The following is a 22,521-nucleotide window of genomic DNA, read 5'->3' as shown; positions in this document are numbered from 1 at the left end:
TTAGTGGCTGTACTGCTGTTGATTTGTTGGAGAGGGTGTTTTGTAGTTACCGTTACTACTTTGCTCTCCTTAGTAAATGACTTTGCTAAGATCTAATTCTGTCTATGTATGGCCTTTTAGTATTAAACACAGGGGTCAGTGGGAACTCATAAGTCATTTCATAGGAATGGGTACTCACAGGGTACCCCTTAAGCCCAAAGTAGCAGCTGGTTTCTGGGGAACAAAGGCAGGAAAACATTAGAAGCAAGTATCTCAAAGAGGAAGTTATAATTACAAATATGAAAAAGACTTACTCTGCTTGGTTGCAGAGAATAAAGCTAGGACTAATAAATAAAAAGGACAGAAAAGTAGCTTTTACTTCAATGGCATAAGAACCATCCATATAATTATTGTTAACCTCAAGTAGAATAGAATACCTTGGAATAGAAGGAATTCCACCGAGACACTGGAGACCTTGAAAGAATAGACTGAAACCTTGTCATGAATGCTGTTGAGGGACTCATGGTTCAGGGAGGGATTACACAAGGACTCCTTTATTCTCCTGCCTTTCTTGGAACTTCAGTGCTTCTCATCTCTGCCCCTTTATAGAAATTTTCAAACTACAGAGTTTGTATATGTTGATATTTCGATCTGCCTTTTGTAAGTACAAAAGCATCTTCAGATCTTTCTTGAAGAGCGCAATTCTGTCATCACTGCTTCGTGGCATACGACATCTGCTACTCAAGTTTATCCCCCTGTATTAGCTATCTCACCTGTCATATCTGGCTCACAGGCGTACCAAGAGGATCAGAAGGAAGAGTACATGGGGAACTGTTTTGGAAAGTGAGTTGTGTAATGCATATGCAGCATTTTTTATTTAATTTAAATACAAACCAAAGCTTCCTCTTATTTTGGCAAAAATAAAAATAGACGAATACCAATGAACGAATGGAAGTCACCTGTTTTCTCTGTAATCCCTTAGGTTGGACAGCTCACACAGCCTCACTCTTATCTTTATGACAATGATCAACTCTAAGTGGACAACGCCTCTATTAAACAGTAGTGTTTGGAAACATCTTATACTTCTGTCTCTCATAGATATTGGTTCATCTCTTTTGTTCACAAATTATTTACGCTTTACTGCATTCTAATGTGAAAACCATTTCAGTTTCTTTGAGGTAACATGGAGGACCAACCTTCAATAACCCATGAGAGTAACCAAAAAACTAAGTCTTGTCACAAATAAATGATACAGAAACTATTACTGTTGCTGCTACTGCCGCTGCTGCTGGTACTAAACTGTTTTGCTTTTTTCTTTCTATTCTCGGAATTTTGAATAATGGTTTGTATATAACAGGCTGTCACTGAATTGGATTAAATTTGCTTAGGTGCTGGAAACCTCCTTTTAATGCATTAGTTCTTGAACAATTTTCTGTGTTTTTTGCAAGTCTGGTAAACCCATGAACTCCTTTTCAGAATAATGGTTTAAATGCATGAAGTAAAATATGTGCGATTATAATTATACTGAAACACAGTTTTAAATATATATATATATATTAAAAAAAACAAGTTCATAGACCTTACATTAAGATTTGTTTTAAAGGCAGCTAGGTGACATAATGGAAAGAGTCATAGGCTGAGAGTCAGGAAGACCTGAGTTCAGATCTACCCAGCTGGAGGAATTAAAGCAATCCACTTAACCTTGGTCCGCCTCAGTTCTGTTATTTGCAAAATGGGGATAATAAAAGCACCTACCCTTTAATGTTGTTCTGGGGATAAAATGAAATCACATTTACAAGCATTTTGCAAAATAAAGTATTATAACAAATCCTAGCCATTACTACCATTGTTGTTGTTGTTGTTATAAGTTCATATCAGAGATTAGTATCGGAGGCTGTAAGCCACTTGGCTATAATCGCATAGCAGAAAGTAGATAGGGAGAATAAAATCCGGACAGAGATTCTTAAAAATCTACACCTGTCCATACAAGCCTTGTGTATTTAAATCTAATTTATATTACATGGCGTAATGGATGTTCAACCAGATGTTGTGTCAGAAAATAGACAGAGATTGTATTACTAATTGCCATTTCTAATTTTATCAACCACTCAAAACATCTGTCACTATCTTAGATCTGATGCAGAGTGACTGCCTGCATGCTCATCATTGGCACCAGGATGGGCAGATGGGGCATGGCTTTTTTTTTTCAAAGCTCTTGGTTAAATTTTTACCCCTTGACTACAAAGGTAACCCATTAGAAATATGAGGCATTGCTCAGTAGACACATTGAACTCCTCACAAGAGTGCCCTTATACTCCTCTCCAGGCCCAGAAAGCAGGAGGTATTCTCATCTCACTGTCTTGATCTGGGCTTGCCTCAAATTCCACTGAAAGCATTTGTAATAAGGAATGGAGTGGTAACCACCAAGTCAACAAGAGGCCTGCTGCTCCAATGGACTTACCAAACCAAATATGGTTCCCCAATCCATTGAACCTTTGGCCTACCTTGGAAAACCATGAGGCAGAACTTAACAGGCAGCCATGGTCAAAAGCAAATTCAGAAGAAAAATAGTTAAGTTTCTGTGCCCTTGCCCACATTATCTTTGCGTCCTCTGCTGACACGTTCTGTGCCCTCAAAATGCCCTTGAGAGTTTACTGCCCCACAGAACAGCATCCACTCCAATGGGTCATGACTTCAAAATTGGAACATTTCCCTCCGAAGCTTACAGTTTTGTGATCCACTCCTCAAACCTAAATCAAGTGACTCTTGAATCCTCTGAACTACTCATGGCTTGATGAAATCTATGATTCTAGGACTGTAATGGAGGAAGATTCAGGCAATGCGGGAAGCGGCTGGAGAAAATATTTATGAACAGATAGGGTCCTTCAAATATGTTGTGCTGATGGCCATAAAGACCTAATATTGTTGAGTCCAGTGTCATCATTCCCACACCGAGTCAAACTATAAAATGACACTCCTTGACAGAAAACACTTAGGTTGGAGATTGATACTGCTGGCAGAAACACATCAGCTTTATCCATGCAGGTGGTCCCATCTCTAGATTCAGCCCTCTCCCACACTGTAGAGTCTGCAGAGAAGGGTTCCAACACACACAGGGGTGGGGACAGGATCTGAGACTAGGTTCAGTCACATTTATAATAAAGTAGTTCTGTTTCTATTAGGAAAAATAATTCCAGGCATATCTGGTAGGGAAGAGAGGATAAGGAGGTAAAGGGGTGGGTCATGGCAGCTACCCTCTGTTGTTGCAGATCTAAATCGACAATCCGATGAATTTAAGAAGACTTGGTAAGACAATGGTCCAATAACGTGTAATTAAAACTGGAATGGACCTTTAGGATCCCTTCGATCTCTGATATTCTATAATTCTGGGAGCTCGCTTGACCTCTCCCTGTCTCAATTTCCTTTTCTATCAACTGAAGGAGTTGGAATAAATGATGTCTCAGATCTTTCTTCTTGCTCTAAATCCTATGGTGTACTCTAGGTATATATGATATTCTTCATAATTGCTTCACTTCGGGGAAAGGAAAACCTTTCAGTCTATGAATTCCTTCCTCTACAAAATAAAGGGGTTGAACAAGGTTCCTCCTAAGGTTCTTTTCCTCCCTAGTTCCTAATTTGGCAGTTACTCCAGCCTTGGTCTACCAGGACAGAGCTGCTCCGAGCATCCAGCACACCTTCTTTGTCCCAGGCATCAGGTCTTGATTATCATTCACCATAGCTCCAGTGCACGCCCACTTGTTTGGCTGCATTCGGATATCAACTGCTCAGCTCTATTTCTGCTCATCCAAATCCATTTGAATTCCATGTAACTGCTATTGCCTGGATTGGATCTCTCAGTCTTGACTGCAACAAGTTTGCTAGCTAGGTGGCATAGTAAATGAAGTACTGGGCCTAGATTCAAGAAGACCTGAGTTCACATTCAGACTCAGAAACTTACTAGCTGTGTGACACTGAGCAAGATACTTAACTGTCTGCCTCAGTTTCCTCAACTGCAAAATGGGAACAATAATAGCACCCCCCCCAGGGTTGTGGTGAGGGTCAAATGAGATAATATTGTAGTACATAAGATCATTCTTTAGGATCACATATGCTGAAAGAAGAAATGCTATTGGACATCATATTTCTCTCTTCTCTCTGCTTGATGGTATATGAAACCATCTTTATTTGACTTATGCCAAATGCTCAGTATTAGCCTTCTGTCTTCATTTGTAAATCTTCCAAACAGACTGTGATGATTTCATGTAACAGTGCTAACTTTTATTTCTCATGTTCCTTTTACATCCCCTAAGTATTTTGCTTACCTCATTTTGTCTTACCTGGTGCAAACACCACACAGTCCTCATACTTAGCCTAATTCCCCAATTTACAGGTAGAAGATTAGGATTGTATGGATACCTGAGGCTGGCCCTCTGGTACAGTTAATGGGAGATGTACCCCCTATAATGGAGGAAGAAGATAGCCCTATTTGACAAAGCTGAGACTCTGTCCCCCAATCTTGGGAATTACTTTCTTGGGGAAACTCTGATGTCTATCTCCAACCTAAAATCACATTCCTCTGTTTTGACCCCAACTAGTAAAGAAAAAAAAAAAAACACCAAGAGACAAAGAGATGGAACATGAAAGTCAGAGAATGCAGGAAAGTTTGGCTGTAATTACATGGAAAACAAAGTTCTCACGAGGTCTACAGACCTTTACAAAGGAATACATCATCATCTGTGAGTTTACACAGTAGATGCTACATTGCACATGAATGGTACATGTCATTGGCATTCACTAGAAGCAGTTAGTGATCTCCCCAGCAAACTTAGGGGAGGGCACAGTCACAAGGGTAGTAAAGGGTTGGCAGGCATAGATGGGTTCTGATGGATGGTCATCATCATAAGGAACTTTCTAATTAGGAAGTCACAGTCACAGATCCATTTGATTTCGAAAGTCCCTTCTAGTTCTAAAACCTTGATCTCGTGATACATGTCAGCATGCTATCTCATGGCCATTCCCATGCCAGGCTACTTGCTGTCTAAGCTCCAATTCTATCTATAAGTGCAGGCCCCAGCCCTGTACTTCTTGGTTCTGCTTGAAGAGCATTTCCCACTTACCTAGCCTATGCCCAGGCCACCTTACCAATTCCCAGATAGTTCTATGTCATGACATTGTGAACCTCCTTTCTGTTTCCAACTCTAACTTTGAGAATACTAAACAAGACAAAATACCCCTTCCAGGAGAGGACATCTTAATCATTTTCTCTATGGTGCTACCTCTCTGACTTTAAGGTTTGAAACACAACTTCTTGGTCATGCTCCCCTGGTAATATTGCCTTCCTATTTAAATGTAAGGTCCTTGAGGACAGAGACTATTTCACTCATATATGATCACCTAAACTTATCCCAATTCTTGGCACAAAGTAAATGCTTGATGATTTCTTTCGTCATTCATATGTATGTACCATGTAATACCTTGGCAGGGTACAGAGGAAACATTTATGAATCCTACTCAATGGAACATAAAGTTGTTAGATAAGAATGAGGATGCAGAAGAAACTAGTATGGATTCCATATTAGTAAATATTTTTGTTGTTGTGGTCATCCTAATGAACATGGCAGAATTACATTAAACTACTTAATATAGCAATGCATTGATGACTTGTGGTGAAAGGAGTCATGGTAGGAATAGATGCCACAGTAATGTTAAAACCCCAGAAACAAACAATGACATCAGAGAGCATTTCTCCTTCTCTTGACTTCTTCAGATCATTCTTCTTCCATTGTTAGGGATCTCTGACTTCACCAATGCAGTAGTCCCTAGCCTATTGCAGGAGAAGACATAATGGGACCACATGAGGCAGTCAGAACATTGAGTCTGCTTTAGACTGAGGCTGAGATAACAAAGAGGAAACAAATAAATTGGAAAATCCTTGATTCTGACACTCTACAAAGACACACATCCACATTTACTAAAGCACAGGGAAAAAGAGGGAGAGATTTCAAGTGGCAGGTGAAGGTCGTTTATTATTTCTTAGATGTGCTAATAGCTAAGCACTACATCTGTGCTCTGTGTACCCAAGGACACACTCATTGGTCTCATTTTTTTTCTGCTATCACCATCAAAGAAAACCCCACCTCTGACATCTATTGACATGGGAACAGAGACTTGGAAATGGGGCAATTCAAATGAAGCATTTTGTGGGCAGTCAAAAAAATCAGTCCTGAGTGTATTCAGGGAATGCTTGCGTTATCAAAAGTTTAGACTTGAAACTCACCAGGCCATTCTAGGTAATAGAAATGATGGCTTGTTTAATAGTGCAACTGTACTAGTTGTTTTGTTCATGAACTTAGGATAATAGATTTGGAATTTAGAGGCAAACTAATCCGCCTCCCACACTTGAGATTTGAGGAAACCCAGAGAGGTTCAGTGAATTGTCCAAGATCACCTGGGTCATAAATATCAGAACTGATGTTTGAGCCCAGTCTTGAGTCATTACTAAGAAAAGGCCAATGGAGTTTTAGTCCATTACCCGTTAGAAGCTATGTTTCTTACCCACAGTGGTCTTCCACTGAGGAGAGGGCAGGGAGACTTCATGTTCTTGTTGGGTCAGTAATAAGATAATAAGGTGAGGACGGTTCTCTTCTAAGGAAAGTGTGCAGAAAGACAAGGTAATCTACAGGGTTCAAGGCTGCAGGAGGAATGAGGAAAAGGCCCTGGATTTGGCAAGTACACAATATCTCTTTGGTAACTTTGGAAAGAGCAGCTTCAGTTGAAAAATGAAGCCAGAAGATAGACTGCTTAGGATTTAGAATCAAACGAGAGGTTCGGCATTGTAGGCACTGATTGTAGAGGGTATTGTCAAGGATGTTAGCCATGGAGGGAGAAAAGATAGAGGATGAAAGCTAACAGCAATGGACAGGGTAAGGGAGCAGTTTCACTTCACTTATTTATCTATTTATCTATTGATTGGTTGATTGATTGATTGATTTTTGCATGAGAGAGGCCCAGGTGGGTTTGTAGGCAGCAGGGAAGCATCTATGGTTAGGGAAAGATTTGCAGAAGATACATCTCATGACTTCCAGTTCTTCTTGTCCCCTGTTGGATAATTGTTCTTAAGAAATGATGGTCCACACTAAGGACCCTAAGCAGGAAGAAGCCTTTCATTTCCAAGACACAGGAAGCATGAAGCGCCACAAATTGAGACAAAATGAAGCATGCCACCCCAGGCCTCTGTGTGCTCCTCACACCTCAGGGCTGTAAAAGTTCCATCTGCTCAGAGTATAGGGACCCTGACCACATATTCCACAAGGATAATTGGATTTCCTCTCCCTTTCATTCCTGTGATGGCCTATGTGAGCCTGACCAGGCTCTGTATATGGATACACACAGGCTGGTGTGTCATTACAAGTATCTCTCCCGAAAAAAATGGATCCTGAGCAATGGACAGTGGGGAGTTTCCTACTGTATCCCAGAGTATTAAGCTGTCTCTGCAGTCATTCGATAATGGGTAATTTGGCTGTCTATCCCAAAGAAAGTAAAGAGTGATTCTTCCTGCACAGTGAGCAGGATGATGCCTCCTTGCTCCTTAGCCACCTGCTCATTTTTCTCCTGCAATGCCAGCAAAATGCCAGCTGCAAAAATCCACTTTGAATCTCGTTGTGATTTTGGAATTCAATGCCACCTAATTAGTTCCTTTTCTATGTTGGGTAATCTTGTTAAGACAACTCATTAGAAATGGGAAATTGTTGGGTTTCAGAACACGTGCGGCGCCTTTGTGGAGGCCAATTATGCCCAAATGAGGGGATTCTTCTTCTAAAAAAACATAAAAAATTAAAAAGCTGGTTCAGAGAAATGTCTCCTGCTCATGATGTTCTAAACTTTAAGAACTCTATTATGTTCAGGGCTTATTTTTGCCAAACAACCACGTGGGTGCCCATTGGTAGGGTCTTTGCTTATTTGAGTATTTCAGGAAGCAGAGACAGTGTAGGCTAAATTGATTTTGTCTCCTGTTAAGCAAGGTGACAGAGCCAAGAAACAGTCAGAAGAAGAAACACCTACGTTCTACTCCTCTCACTGCCATTTGTGAGCTGTAGATCCTTGTGCAAAGAAATGGCATTTCTATAGAGTTTCAAGATTTGCAAAGTGCTTTACAGATGTTATCTCATTTTATCCTGATAGCAACCTTTAGAGGTAGATGTTATTATGCCCATTTTACAGAATAACAGAACCTTTCAGTGCTTCAGATAGCCAGCCATTTAAGGCAGAAAGTTATAGATGAGATGGAGAGCCACATTCCTGGTCTACCGATGAAATCAGAAGGCTACATGTCACTATAGGGGCTTTTCCTTCCTACCCAGCAGGCAGCAAAGGGCACCATGTTGGTGCCCTATGGGTACATGATGTGTCCTTTTGGAGGAGAAACAAATCTGCAACCTTTCAATGAAAATACATGCACACACGCACACACACTGTCATACACACATATATATTCATCCACAAAAACGTTTGATTTAGAAAAGGCGGCTGTTGAAACCGAGTTCCTGACTCATGCATTGTCAGTCTATGTGACAGTCAATAAACATTTATTAAGTTCTTACTACGTGTCAGGCAGAGTAGTAAGTGCTGAAGATATAAAACAATACCAAATAAACATTCTCCACCCTCAAGGAGCTCACCTTCTAATGAGGGAGATAGCATGCAAATAACTACCCATATATAATATATTATATATGTACATACATATATAGAGAGAGACAAACAGACAGACAGACAGAAAATGAAAAGCAATCTCAGAACGGAAGCACTTTGAAAAGGCAAGTGAAAGGATTCTTGAAGAGTATAAGATTGGAACTGAGTCTTGAAGGAAGTGAGGGAAACTACAGGAGAACATTCCAGGCATGAGCACCAGTCAAGCTGAAGACCTGGATTTGGGAGACGGAGCATCTAGAGGGAGGGCCAGCAAGCAGGCTATCGTAGGCCTCCCTAAGTAAGGTCAAGATTTCAAATGTGATAAGACTGGAAATGAGGAGGGGAAGGGACTTGGTAAAGGAGTAAAGAGTTTGCTACTTCAGTTTCTTGAGAACAATTCCCAGAATGAAGCTAATATTTCCTCTGATTCTTACTATTGGCTCTAACATTTTTCTTAGCTATTCTCAATCACCTCATAGAAATATTTTCCACATTATGAATAAAGAAAATGACAGAGTCCTGGATAACATTTTTTTATTTTGTTCTTCTTTTATTGATTCTAAACTTAGTAACCATCAACACAATCTATGTGTATTTACAAAAATCAGGCAAGAAATTGGAAACTTGACTCATCCCAGTTTGTTTTTTCTCAAAAGCTCATATCAACTTGAAGAAAATGAGAACAAAACATCCTGTTGGCAGCATCTGTGACCCTTTCTGAGCCATATTTCTTCTCATTTTTTTAAAAATTCTGTCAATGTCATTACAACTATCTGAAATATTTAGAGATGTCACACCATTTTCATCTCTACTAATGCTCCTTTCTGATTCTGCTGTCTTTGCTCTGCACCCATCACATTTTTGGCTTCACATGTTTCTTTGTATCTTCACAGACACTGTTTATTAAGGTACAATGATATCTCAGTATATGCTTAGACCAATTTGTGTAATCACCCGTTTATTATCAAAATCTTGAGTCTACCCCACTGTGCCAGTTTATTATGAATAATGCAAGATCAAAAGTAATAGAGGCCAGGATTTTCCTTCTGTTTGAAAACACTTACAATGGAGTGTAAGTGGTAAGAACTCAAGATCCAAGGGAGTCACTAGTTTTGAAATCCTTTATTTTATGTTGTTGATCAGTCATTTCAGGTTCTTTGTGACCCCATTTGGGTTTTTCTTGGCAAAGATACTGGAGCGGTTTGCCATTTCCTTCTCCAACTCATTTTATCAATGAGAAACTGAGGCAGGAAAAAGTTAAATGACTTGCCCAGGGTTACACAATTAGTAAGTGTCTGAGGCCAGATTTGAACTCAGGAAAGTGTCTTCCTGACCGTAGGCCTGACACTCTATCCACTGAGTCACCTAGTGGCCCGTGTTTCATATTACCAAACTGTATTCCAAAACAAAATTTGCCACTTCACAACTTTGTGAGCAGCATGATAAAGCACCTGTTTTTCCATAACCCTGTCAACATTTATTATTTTTTTTTAATTTGAGTGATTTTTTTGGATCATCATTGCCAAAATCTTTGGAGCAGTTATAGATCTCTTCCAGGAGGCTCTGCTGTTCTCTGGACTTTGATGGAAACAGAAACATGTGATCCATAAGTAGGACTATCTGGAGAGCCTCCCCACTGACAGAGAATTCTGGGGGAGTGTGGATTCCATGCAATCTTCTCTATTACAATGGGAGACACTATTTTTGTGCCTCAGTCTGGTCTTCATGAAGATACCTCTCTGAGTTTGTTTCCACTGTCATAGGAAACATGTTTTGTGGTGTTTAAATGTACAGGTGGGAACCATGGATCTTTGCCAATTTAATGGGTGTGTTATTATTTTGTGACATCTGAAATGCTGAGACTCAGATTACACCTGCATGGTAAATATATTCAGAATGTGTCAAATAGTTTGTTTTGGAAATACTACCTAAGATCAAGGGCAATATAGAGCTTCAGAAATCACCTAAAATAACCTTCTCCTTTTATAGACATAAAAACAGAGGAGTTACTTGCATAAGGCCACGCAATTTAGGCTAGAAAAAGAAATTAATGAAATATACATTGTCAGACAATATAAAATATTTGTTTTCAGTTGTTACTGTTATTTTTAAAGTATTACATCAGTTCAAATCATATTTTTAAGGTACCAGTTTTTTAGATGGTACTTTTTAAAAACACAAGAAGAGACTAACAAAAACCCCAAATAATAAATTGCTTCATCAAAGGTGGATGAGAAGCTCTGAAAAAGGGCTCAGGAACTCCTGAGTTATTATATTACAGAGGATTGGATCCATGCATTTCATTGGTTATGAGATAGTAAGTAAACTACTCAAACATGTTAGGTAGATATTGGCCATTTGTGTTTCTTTCTGGAATGACTTCTTTATAGTGTTTGCTATATACCCATTTGTGAATATACCTTGCTCTTATATATTGAATCAATTCCTTATAGCTTTAGGACACCAGAGTTTTAGCAGAGATATTTATGGCAATTATAAGCCTTCATTTTGTTTTGGATGTAACTGTCTTTATTCACTTTATATTGATGCTGTAAATATTTATATATGTACTTTTTGTTTTTTTTTCTCTGAATGCAATATCCTTGTGATTGGGGATTATTTCTTTATTTGTGTGTGTGTGTGTGTGTGTGTCTGTGTGTGTATGTGTGTATGTATGGGGTATTCCAGGAGGACCAGAACCCCTGGTGTGAGGAGTTCCTGAGCCCTTTTTCAGAGCTACTCATCCACCTTTGATGAAGCAATTTATTATTTGGGGTTTTTATTAGTCTCTTCTTGTGTTTTTAAAAAGTACCATCTAAAAAACTGGTACCTTAAAAATATGATTTGAACTGATGTAATACTTTAAAAATAACAGTAACAACTGAAAACAAATATTTTATATTGTCTGACAATGTATATTTCATTAATTTTTTTTTCCAGCCTAAATTGTGTGGCCTTATGCAAATAACTCCTCCGTTTCCATGTCTATAAAGGGAGAAGGTTATTTTAGGTGATTTCTAAAGCTCTACATTGCCCTTGATCTTAGGTGGTATTTCCAAAACAAACTATTTGACACACATTCTGAATATATTTACCATGCAGGTGTAATCTGAGTCTCAGTATTTAAGATGCCACAAAATTGGGAGGAATAGCTAGCATCTTAGATGTCAGTCGGAATTCAAAACTACCCTGACATATTGACAGGAAGAGTGAATGTAACAGGGAAAATTCAAAGTCCTCAATCCTAAGCCACCCAAAATCAATTTCACAAATACAAGGCTGAAGAGTCATATCGAGACAGCATTTTGGCTAAAGGAGATCTGGAAGTTTTGTAAGATCCCCTCCCTTGGATCTCAGAGCCATCCGTTATAAAGAAGCGGGGGGAAATAGTTTTAAAAATCAACAAAATCAATCATTCCATTGAAAACTGCTCTTCTATGCAATGTTCCACAACTATGGACCTCAGCAATTTTCCAGTTATTTATCTAGTTTCAGAGAGTTTTGATCATCTCCACTTAATTAATTAGAGATCTGACAGTGCAGATCAGATTTCCTAGGGGTGAAGCTTGGTCTTTCTAATTTTGAATTGTTCAGATTAAATGATTTTATGGTGGCTGTTCTTTTCACTTCCATTGTTGTAGTCATTCTGTCTCTGCTGTTTCCCTGGTTCTGCTTGCTTCACTTCTCATCAGTTGCTAAACATCTTTCCATGTTTCTCTGTAGTCATCTTTTAGACTTTCTGAGACTACAGTCATATTCCATTATATTCATGTACCACAATTTATTTAGCCATTCCTCAATCAGTGGGAATCAATTTCTTTCTAGACCATAAACACACATACACATACACACACACACACACACACACACATACACACACACAAACATACACACAAAGTGCTACTGTGAATATTGTGTTGTACGTGGGGACTTACTTTTTGCTAATTACTTCCTTGGAGTATATGCCTAGCAATGGAATCTCTGATCTATTGGGTCTGAAATTTGAGTTGCTCTTTTCGAAATTTAGTTTTTATGTGAGGAACATTTCCTAATTCAGAGATATCAGAGTTGATACCAACTGTTTTGCAAAGCAATGAGTTCCCAGAGGGCTCCTAGTAAAGGCTAGAAGTCACTTTTCACTTGGTCACTTTTCAGTGTCAATGTAGAAGTAGTTTGTTCCAAGGTGGAGCCAAGCAGCTGGCCTCCAAGTTGCTTTTCCAGATAAAGAGTCTGGCAATTCAGTCCTTTAATATTATATTACACAGTAGTGCAGGCTCTGCTTCTCCACCCCCTGGCCTTTTCTGGGCAAGAAATTTTCTTCTAAAGTTTATTATGTATATTAGCTTGTGGATATAACATACATATTTTTAATCACTATAATGATACATCTTTCTATTCTTCTAAGTGTCATTCTTTAATATGTATTTTATTTTGCTGATTTTTTTCCTGAATATTAAATCATCCTTGTATTCTAGGCATAAATTGTACAGGGTTCTAATGAATGACTTTTTAAGTCCTGCTGTCTTTTGCTAGGTGGTAGTATGTTTAATACATTTGCAGTGATATATACTAATGGCATGAGACCATATATAGTTTTCTCATCCTGGCTTACTTTTGCTGGTTTATGGGTCAGAGTCACATGAATGCCTCAGGAAGCATGAGGACCACTAGTAGCCTTCTTCAGTTTTTGAAGTCAGTAGGTACAGTTTAGGGAATATGGGCTCCTGGAAGGTTCGCTATTATTTATTCCTAATTCCACTTAGTCCCATGCCCTTCTCTTTAACCATCTATTTCATTTATCATTAGTTTGTTTGTTTGTTTATTTGTTTTTTAGGTTTTCATCCACTGTTCTCAGTTTGACCTTTTAAAAATATATAAATTTGCTTCCATTTCTTTGATACTCATAATTTTAGGCAAAAGCTTGTGTAAGTTTCTCTGGGTATTCTTTTTTTGTATTAAAATGTCCACAATAAGCATCTCTTTCAAAACTAATGTAATGTTTTAATTTCTCAACAAAAAATGCATCATAAGAATTATTTTTTAGGAAAAGAGAAAGGGAGGAAAAAAAGAGGAGGGAAGGAAGGAAGGAAGGAAGGCAGAGAGGGAGGGAAACCCAAACCTGGTAACCAGGTGACTGTCCTTTTGGTTTGGCTTACCCCTTAGGGGCTTCCTGACCAAGCCCAACACTCTCCCTTACCCCCAGCAGCCCTTTCCTCCCTGCCTTCAGTCTGTTCCCTTTGATCATTCTGCCCTTAATTTCCTTGATCCAGGATTTGGTGATTAAATCCAAATGTTGCCACGCACCTTGCTGAATAAACACAGTTTTATCTGAGCAAGGCAGCTGGTTATTTTATTTTATTCTCCTTAACCCTCACTTGTTGTTTACCTATTGCTTGTTTAACTGTGAGCCAAGGTGGATAGGGAGTCTTTGAAAGTGAGAGCAGGTGAGCGATGACGTATAGTACAGCCTGATGGCATCAGTTTAAAGGAGCCTATACCTCCTCCTGCAAGACTGTGCTACAGCTGGCCTAGCGGACGGAAAGTAAAGTGTAGCCCCTGGATAGCAGCAACTATGGCATCTTCCCACCTATCAGTTGTGAAAAGACTTTGTAACAAATGACAGTAATTGTAGCAAAATGAAAGAGAAAATCTAGCTCCCAGTCTGGCTTTTCACTAAAAAGGTTGAATGGATAGATAGCAATTCATGGTGACTTCAGTCTCTGGTCAGCTGGTGAGCTACTGAGCCCCATCACCCCTTGGCTAAGCCTCAGGTCAGATTTTATTTACTCCATCATCGGTGTCATCATCATCATCATCATCATCATCATCAATGTTATCAGGGATATTGGGGGGATTCTTGGGCAGGATAAACTGGAATTGGATGGCCTCCCCAGAGCCTCTCAATGAGGGCCTTGTGTGTGTTCCATTGAAATTGCCAAGTCATGAGTTTGGGCTTGTCATTAGCTTTTGCACCAGTCTTTTGTTCTGCACCCAAGGTTCGAGAGTGGATATGCAATCTGCTGGTGTGCATCCAGATAACTCCGTAGGGCCAGGGATTCTAGGGAATTCCCGGTGAAGGGTGCAAAGCTTCCCACACAAATGTGTTACAGTATGAAAATACCCTACTGGACGCACACACACATCACACATACACATCACACATATATATCTTTGGCAGAGGACTAAACTAAGAGAAATGGGATGAAATGGCTGAGTTTCATAGGAAATGCCTTTCATTTGACTCCACCTTTGAAAACTGCTTGCCATTTTGCAAATGCACCTTTCTCTTTGCCAATTGTCCATGACTTGGTTAATAGCCCTGCCATCACACAAACCCAAGCAGTCACCAAGGTCTCATTTGGTTTGGCTTATGGGATTTCAGGTTATTGACATCTGGGCTGGGACATCTCTATAATATGCCACATCTGCATAGTGGCTCTGCATCCCATGGCACTTGGAGATCATAGGGGAGCTGAAATCACATTGGGCTATCTGAAAGGAGATGGAAAGAGAGGACAGAAGACCCATTTCACAAACAGAGATGGTGAAAAGTGATCTTCAGGGAATAGCCCCCATTATTTCTTGTTCTACACTCTCCACCCCCACCATGTATTTTGTCAAATATGGGGTAAGCATTCTGGCATTAAACATAATCTGGCCACTAAAACTAAATCGTTCTCACCTCACATTAAAATTAGGCAAAATTCATGGGAGAGACTGCAAGAGAGATCCCTCCATTTGACAAAGCTCCTAAACCTTATTATTAGAGGATCCATTTTACCTTCTTTCTTTTGGAATGTTTTTTAACTTTTTCATAACATCATTTTGTCAGGTCTCTTCAAATCATTAGTAAGCATTGCATAGAATTCCAGAGCCCCTGGGTCAGTGCACGTCAGTCAATAAGAATTTAAGTGCCCTATGGAGCAAGGAACAAGAGAGAAATGGAACCCAGAATGGATGGTAGTGTAAGAGATATGTGTGAGCTTACTGACTTTAGGGAATCCGTGTTTCAGAGGGATCAATGTTCCCTCTCGGCCCTGAGAGTGATTTGTGACAGCCACGATTGCCAAGTTTGCTCCAGCTATGCTCCTTTCGCCTCTTGCCCCGGTGCTGCTGTTGTAAATTCTTTCCTGTTTGGCTCATTAAGTACTGGGCAAGATTGAAGAGCTGGACCCCGTTGCTGCAGCTTCTGCTGCTCAGGCCCTGGGGTCTCTAGTCCTTCCTTTCAGTCTCTACCATACGGATTATATGTGTACTTTTAAGAACTCAAGTCATCCTTCTGTCTCAGAGTCTACAATAGTCACAAATAGATGTTGGGGTGGAAGAAATGCATTCTTCTGAACCACTAATTCCAAGATGTCCTTCAATTCTCAAACTCAAACTATTACCAACAGAAGTATTTCAGGGTACTTCATCTGGACATAGAGTCACCTTCCACAAAAAAGAATTTTCCTCACAGTTCATTCCATTTTCACTTCTTATTTCCTGGCCAGCTCCCTATCTTCTAACCTCGGAATCCATGTGGAGCTGAAGGAAGGAAAGGTTCTGGGATTCCTTGGGTGTGACTCCTGCTACAGTTTACCTCCGACACACACATTTTGATGGGAAGAGGGGCCAGGCATCATAATGCTCCCTTGGGCTGATCTAATGGCCCTGAGGGTTTTCTGAGTCACTTTCTGATTAAATCGGCCCCTGGTGCTCTTGGAGTTTAAAATAATGGCAAGAAAATGAGAATAAGCCTTAAATGTGCTGATAATTCCGGGCAAGGTGGAAATCTCGCTTGTCAGTGGCTTTGCCCATTACGTTTCACTGGTTTTTAATGTACAGTGTAGTTTCAAGATTTTTTTTTCCCCAGATAGAAATTGTCTGCTTTACCTTCAGAGAAATTGTGTCCTCATTGAAAGATCAGATTAAATGGAATAATAAGCAGAACGCTTATACATTTTGATTAAGAGAATGCAGCTGGAAAATACTTAAAACGTATCTTTCAGCCTAAATGCTGCATTTCCATCTCTACCCTGGGAAGATGCATAGATGTCATTAACAGTCCTGGGGATGGGAAGCAACGTGTTCCATAATTAATAAACATTTAAGAGCATTTATTTTTACAGCTGCCTTTATTGAACCCCTTATCAGTATCGAGCAGATGGGTCATAACTATGAAAAATTATATTTTAAACATGATTGCTCTGCTTGGATTATATTTGAAAAATACAGTTCACTGAAGCATTTACAAATGTAATTTAACTTGCAGACCAAGACCCCAAAGTGGAGGGTTCCCCCCTCAATTTAATTCAAAGATACTTAAACGATGTCCGTAAAGCACATTATATATTTTGAAAAAAAATGACAAAATCCTGGTATGACAGAAGAGTGTGGGGCTCAAGATGTCACTAGACTGTGAAACATCTGATTGATTCTTTATTCAGTATTTAGCAAATCCTTTTCCTTTTAATGCCAGCCTTAATAACATTTTCTAGGGATGATGTGTGATTGAAATCTGGGATTACAACTGAGTTTTCCCATAGAAATCAGTATATTGGGATACATAATCTTCTTGGATGAGCAGCTCTGGTTTACAGAAGAGAAATTAAGTTGAAAGAACTGGGGTCAATCTGTTAAGGAAAATACGTACCTTCTATTTACTCAGGATAGATTCTAGATACATAAATATAAACATTACAGCTATAGATTAGAAATCCATGTAAATACTCTCTGTTCTGTATGTATCACATGCACATTACATGGATAGTATATGTACTATATTTACATATGTTGAGTATACACATGTGTACTTGCACAACCTGTATATATTATTTTATACATATGTAAACATGTATATACATGCACAGTAATATATACATACATATTTTATATGCACATATATGTATGTATATATATGGATCCACTGGACACCAGAAGTTTGATTACTTAATAATAATATTCACATATTTTCGTTTTAGGACATAAAAATCCCTGAATAGAGTGTTTTTCAGTTTTATTTGTTATTTCCACAGTATGTTCATGAAGCAGGACAAGAACAATACATACAGCTCCATCACAAAATGTTTCAGTTGGTAGAATTTGGATGTTGGGATGCATTTCTCAATTGTTTTACTATAATGGAATTGTGGCAAAATTTGGCTAATTTTGAGAAGCAACGCAGCACAGCAGATAGAGTAAGAGGTGGAGTCAGGAAGACTTAGGGTCAACTAGTACCCCTCCTAGTCACTAGCTGTGTGAGCATGGGCAAGGCCCTTCCTTCTATTCTCTGTCAGACTCTTAGAAAATGCTGTTCTCACTCATTGCCTTCATTTTCCTTCCATTCTCTCATTCCTCAACTCTTTGCAATTTGGCTTCTGATCTCATAACTTGACTGAAACTCTTCATAGCTACCAAAGGTGTGTTAATGGACACAGGTGATAGTCTTTCCTTAGGCCTGATCCTTCTTGACCTGTCTCCTGAATTTCATACTGTTGACCATCCTCTCCCCCTGGATTTTCTGTCTTCTTCTTCCTCCTCCTCCCTGTCTGACCACTCCTTTTGGGTCTACGTTGCTGGTTCATCATTTCGCTCACAAGAGGATGTGTCACCATGTTCCAGACCAATACCTTCACTCTGATCTCATCCGGGAGCCTGCCCTGCCAACAGAAGGATGTCTCTAGATTCTTTGGAAAAATATAAAGAGTGACTGGAGAAGTGGAAGGTCACTCAGCCTTTGCAAAGATTAGTCCAATTTTCTCAAGCACATACTGTCCATCAGCCCTTGTAAGAACTTGTTCAGGACCATGCATGATTACACATGAACCAGCTTCCTCTCCTGTTTGATTTCTTCACAAGTGTCCATCACATGGGGGGAGAGAGTGATGAACTTCCTGGCCTTGAAAGGGCTCTTTATCCTGATTTGTCAGCATCATGGTGAGTAACTTGAATTCTGAAATCAGAATCTCTAGAGCCTATTTGATCTGTTTTCCATGAAAAATACCAAGCCTGTTTTTTCCCCTACCTGGTAGACCTATTCTTGGTTTCCAACCATTTACCTACTTATTTGGTGGCTGTTTGTGCCAAGCCCTTATGCCACTGTCACTGACCACCCCTCCTGAGTCACAGCTCAGGGTCATCCCCTTCATCTGCAGTTTACTCTGAAGATACCCTATCTACAAGGCCCTGATCCATCATTCCAGTGCAAAGGCTAGACGTCTGACCACGGATCCTTATGATATAGAGAAAAAAGATGTCAGCCAAAAGTCATGCCCTTGAGAGTTGCTCATGGGAGCTGAAGGATGTTCAAACGAATTATCACCCTAAGATAACTAAAGCAGCTGTGGCCATCAGACAGGCCCTGACCCCTCACCAAGTCAGTGTTGCACAGTTATTGGAGCTCTCACCCTATCAGATCTTTGAGAAAGACTTTAAGGAGAAATCTGGCATAGTAGTACCCCAGGAGTTCATGCAGCCACAGAGGCTTCTTGGCTAAAAAGGGAAACTCTGTATAGAACATTTTGCCCTTGATGGACATACTTACCTTCACTCCAGTGTCCCTTAACTTCCTCTTCCCCATAAGCCCTTGTTTGAGAATAAATATTTTACAGAAAAACTAGGTATCCCCCAAGTCTCTGCCCTGGGCCCCTGTTACTTCTCTTTTATATTTTTCCTTCTGCTGGTTTATTTATTGTATCTGTGCTGATGACTCATAGTTATATATCTATATATCTATTTCTAGTCCCTGCCTAATTGTTGGGGAAGTTTCTACTGTTTCCTTGCATAATTTGCTTTGATGAATAAGTGTGGATTGCATAAAGATACTGTTGTCTTTACTTTCTCTTAATGATGACTCTGGTTCCAAACTGCCTCCTAAACACTTCTCTTTTTCTAAAGATTTCACATGATTTACCCTAGGTTGATGGTTTTTATAAATATTCTCTTGATTGACTTCATGTGATATCATCTATAAAACAACTTTTGACTTCTTTCTTGGATCTTAGTCATTTCATAGACATAGATATTTCATAGGCACAACTTTGGGTCACATTCAACTCATCAATGGAATGTACCTCCCAATTGCTTTTACTGTTGGGTAGAGGGATCATATGTGCTTCTTCAAAGGCTTTTCTGGAAGTCATTCACCTCTTTATCATTCCTCTGAGAATGTATATTGATTTTCTTCCTCCCTTTTGGAAGAGGAAGATTTAAGCTTTCCCTAGCAGCCTGAAGATATTAGGTGTTCTGCTTTATGAACATTACAGGGATTCTTTTCTCAGAATACTCTGTAAAATTATTTTGTCTATTTTTAATTCTAAAAATGTATTTGCAACTGGCATTTTGTAGGTGTTAATTGGTTCAAATGTCTTCTCCTCATTGAGCTTTGATTTCAGGATGCCAGTCATCTCTCAATTTACACAGCCACAGCATTATCCTTGAGGACAATTATTGTTCTTCTTGTTAATGATTGATGATGATGATAAAATTAATTCTCATCTTATCCAATGGATTTCAGACAGAAATTATACTGGGACAAACCACTATCCTGTTTTTTTTTTTTGTATTTAATATTTTGAAGATTATTACAATGATTATATTAAATAATTAGATTTCTACTTAAAAATAAAAATTAGCATAAAAACTCTTCTTCTGTAGACTCAAATTGTCTACATGGCAATTTCAATATAAGGGAGGATAACATGTATGATATTTGACTCATCATTCTCTTACGCAATTTAGATTTATTCTCAATTTCTATAATTGGAAGGTTCCCTTCCTCACACCACAAATCTTGGAGATTATAAATAGTTGCTATGGATACACCCATTAAAATACTGTTTATTAGATTTTTTAAAATACACCAGTATTATAAATATATTATTGTGAACAAAAGTTTTCCTACTTAGAACAATTGGTCTGATGTGATGATGATAATGGTGAGTAATGATAATGATGGTGATAGTGAAAATAAAATGTCCTAGGACCATTTCAATTTGAATTCCATAAAATATGAAAACAAGATAATTTTGATTGTATCATTTTTATCCTTATTTATTCTTATTTATATTCCTATTTTCTCCTCATGAAATCCTTTTCTTCTTGTATCTTGATCTTCCAGGCTGCCATTTCTTATTCTTTTATTCCTAGCTTATTTTTCTTTCTTTCTTTCTTTTTTTAAACAAGGATTTTCAAGGATGGCAGAGTAAAGGCAAGGCCTCACATGAGCTCTCCCAAATTCCCCTCCAAACAACTTTAAAATAAAACATCAAAATGAATTCTGGAGCAGCAGAGCCAACAAAAAGGATGACATGAAACAACTTTCCAAACCAAGACAACTTAAAAGGGTAGCAAGAAAAGTCTGTCTCACTGGGGTAAGAGTGAAGTACAGTCCAGCACAGGCCATGCCTGGCAAGCCAGAAACAGGCCATGAGAGTGACTGAATCATCACAAAAGCTTCCAAAGCTCTCAGCTCACAAACAGAAAGGGGGCCAGACAACCGATGGTCAGAAGGAGATTTCAGCAGACCCTTTGAAGTCACTAAGTGTAGCACTCTGTTCTATTCCAGTTCTTAGTGTCAGGGTGAGAAGGAGACCTAGCACATTAGGTTATGCAGCCACAGGAGAACAAGGGCCTGGTCATAGTTTCAGGGTGCTTGTGATTTCTCAGAGACCAGAGTACAGATCTGGAGAGTAGTAATAATACTTCTCCTTAGATCATACCACCTTGGAAGAACAAAAAAGTTACAGACCCCCCCAGAACTACCTCTGAAAATAGCAGCATGAAAAACCCAATGCATGGGATAGTTCTTGCTTCACCCCAGGAGGAGAGTAAAATTAAAAGCCCAAAAATAAACTGGAAAAAAATGAGCAAACAACAACAAAATAACCTGACCATAGAAAGTTTCTATGGTGACATGGAATGTCAAAACATAAACCCAAAAGAAGAAAACAAAGTCAAAACATCTACATGCAAAGCTTAAAAGAAAAATAATATTGATCTCAGGCCCAAAAAGAATTCCTGAAGAGCTCAAAAAAGATTTTTAAAATCAAATATAAGAAGTAGAGGACAATATGGGGGGGATGGAAATGGCAATGAGGCAAGTAAATCCTTAAGGAAAAAAAAAGTCAACAGCTTGGCAAATCACACACATGCGCGCACACACACACACACACACACAGACATATATATATATACACATACAGAGAGAGAGAGAGAAAGATATGAAAAAACACCTTAAAAAAAAACAGAATAGGCCAAGAGGTAAAAGAGGCATAAAAATCCACTGAAGAAAAATCTTCTTAAAATGCAAAATCGGTAGCACCAGAACTTAAACTGTATTATAAGGTGATAATTATCAAAAACTATCTGGTACTGGATAAGAATTCACTATTTGGTTAAAAAAAATTGCTGGAAAAACTTGAAAGCAGTCTGGCAGAAACTAGGTATAGACCAAAATCTTGTGTCGTTTACCAAGATAAAGTCAAAATGGATAACAACCCACATATAAAGGGAGATATCATATGTAAATTAGAAGCACATGGAACATATTACCTAACAGACAGGAGAATAATTTGTGAATAAACAAGAGACAGAGAGCATCGTGAAATGTAAAATGGATAATTTTGATTACATTAAATTGAAAAAGGCTTTATACAAATAAAACCATTGTAGCCAAGATTGTAAGGAAAGCAGAAAATTGGGAGGGGAGGAATTTTATCTTTATTATTGTATTTTTCTCAGATAAAGATATATCTCAAATATATATAGAACTTTGTCAAATTCATAAAAATATGAGTCATGGTCCAAGTGATAAATAGTCAAAAGATATGAATAGATAGTTTTTTGAAGAAATCAAATACATATGTAGTC

At 38.7% G+C, this 22,521-nt stretch overlaps 1 pseudogene; it reads left to right on the top strand.

Moving 5' to 3' along the window:
- LOC114050315 overlaps positions 1–19,216 on the top strand; it is a 51,327-nt pseudogene extending 32,111 nt beyond the window's left edge.
- Positions 19,217–22,521: the final 3,305 nt, after the last annotated feature.

Source organism: Vombatus ursinus, unplaced genomic scaffold (assembly GCF_900497805.2).
Source record: "Vombatus ursinus unplaced genomic scaffold, bare-nosed wombat genome assembly UNPS02014799.1, whole genome shotgun sequence".
Taxonomy (NCBI): Eukaryota; Metazoa; Chordata; class Mammalia; order Diprotodontia; family Vombatidae; genus Vombatus; species Vombatus ursinus.
The sequence above is the reverse complement of the archived record's forward strand: the minus strand, read 5'-3'. Positions and strand labels throughout refer to the sequence as shown.